Source organism: Rhinatrema bivittatum, unplaced genomic scaffold, assembly GCF_901001135.1.
Source record: "Rhinatrema bivittatum unplaced genomic scaffold, aRhiBiv1.1, whole genome shotgun sequence".
NCBI lineage: Eukaryota > Metazoa > Chordata > Amphibia > Gymnophiona > Rhinatrematidae > Rhinatrema > Rhinatrema bivittatum.
In genome coordinates, this window is record NW_021820717.1 from 82,183 (window position 1) to 84,444 (window position 2,262).

Consider the following 2,262-nt stretch of genomic DNA (forward strand, 5'->3'; position numbering starts at 1 on the left):
TATCTTGCGCAAAAGTAAAGGTGGCTAATAGTGTGCCTCGATTTAATTTCAGTTTGCAGTGACATCTCAAGTAAATCAGTAACATTAAGTGGTTGCTGTTCTTGATTTTCCTCTGATTCTCTCATTGGTAAATTCTTCCTTGAAACAAAGAAGGCTCTTGATATTACAGGTGTTAGTTCTTTAGGAATCTTCAAACAGATATTCAGATTTTCTTTAAGCATTTCACCAGGAGCCATTCCTTTCATCAATGGAAAATTTACTAAATGTAAATTAGATTATTCTCTATATTCTCAATCTTTCTTTCAGTGTTAGTCTCAGATTTTATTAAGTTACACTGTATTTTTTCAACCATTTTTTCAACCATTTTTGAAATTTTCTCTTGATGTATATTAGATACACTTTCAGTATTCAAACCTCTCTTATTCAGGTCTAAAAAAGTTTGAGGTAAAGTAGTAATAGCTGATTCTATGGATGTCATAGATTTCCACAACGTGTCCATAGTCACAACTGGAGGTTTATGTAATGAAAACACATTCTTTGACTGCATTTCATTATTACCAGGTTTTGAAGCACAGAGTCTTCTCCGATATCCCTTGCCAGTTCAGCCATAGGGGGTTCTGTTGAGATACTCCCTCTCCCCTTTGCATCTCCACCTACGTTCGCCAGCCTTCCGCTATCTCTGTCAGACTCATTAGGGGACTGCTCACTCCTCTCCTGCTGCTGAGCCAAAGCTAGATCTTCCTCCCCTGCTCCTGCATGACCTGATAGTGGCAATGATGTCATGGGTGCCCCTAGGCTAAGCGAAATCTTGTTGGCCAGAACGAGAGTTCTAAGCTCCTGGAACTCTTTCCTTGCGGCCCTCGCCTCTGGCATTTTCGGAGTGGATTCTTAGAAGCTCTCAATCTTCGTTTCAAATTTCTTCCTTAGAGGTAATGTTTTCTTTCAGTAGTGCCTTTTGTTTTGTGAGCAGCATGGTAATATATCTATATCTTCTCAAAGGCAATCTCAAAAAGACGCGACCAGGCAGTAAGAGAGCTCCTCACAAACGTCTCATGGAGCGGCCATCTTGGCTCCCTGGAAAATTGTGATTTTTTTTTCTTATTGATTTTAATTAATCGGGTTTTATTTGATCTGTATGATGTTTTGAAATATTTTATTGGAGTTTAGGAAATGTAAAAACAATATATATTAAATTAGGTTTTAATTATTGGATGTTATTCTGTTCATTAGCTGTTTTGAAATAATTCTTTTTATGAATATGGTTTTATTATAACGATTGATGCTTTATATTTCTTGATTTTATTGCTTGTTGTTTTCCGAGGCATGGTGATGTTTCTGTTTTCCATTGGTGCATTACATACAAAATCTACTTGTTGCAGTTTCCAGTTCCGTTTTTGTCTGCACTTTTCCATTGATAATTTATGGTCACTTTATTCTGTATTTGGTGAGGGTCTGTCTATGTTCTAGGAATGTGAATCGTGTGATCGATCGTCTTAACGATCGATTTTGGCTGGGGGGGGGGAAATCTGATCGTCACGGTTTTTTTGGTTAAAAAATCGTTTTATCGGGGGAGGGGGGAGGGCGGGAAAACCAGCACACCAAAACAACCCTAAAACCCACCCCGACCCTTTAAAACAAATCCCCCAACCTCCCGAACCCCCCAAAATGTTTTAAATTACCTGGGGTCCAGTGGGGGGGTCCCGGCGCGATCTCCCGCTCTCGGGCCACGGCTGCGTTAATAGAAATGGCGCCGGTGGCCCTTTGCCCTTACCATATGACAGGGCAAAGGTAGTGCCGGCGCCATTTTGGTTCCTGGCACTCGACGTCACGAGTGCCTGAGATCGCTCCTGGACCCCCGCTGGACCCCTAGGGACTTTTGGCCAGCTTGGGGGGGCCTCCTGACCCCCACAAGACTTGCCAAAAGTCCAGTGGGGGTCCGGGAGCGACCTCCTGCACGCGGGCCGTATTGCCAATATTCAAAATTTCGCCGGCGCTACTTTTGCCCTCACTATGTCATACGGGCCGACGTTGCCCGTATGACATAGTGAGGGCAAAGGTAGCGCCGGCGCCGGGGGTCCAGCAGGGGTCCGGGAGCGATCTCCTGCACTCGTGACGTCGGGTGCCAGGAACCAAAATGGCGCCGGCACTACCTTTGCCCTGTCATATGGTAAGGGCAAAGGGCCACCGGCGCCATTTCTATTAACGCAGCCGTGGCCAGAGAGCGGGAGATCGCGCCGGGACCCCCCCCCCCCCCACTGGACC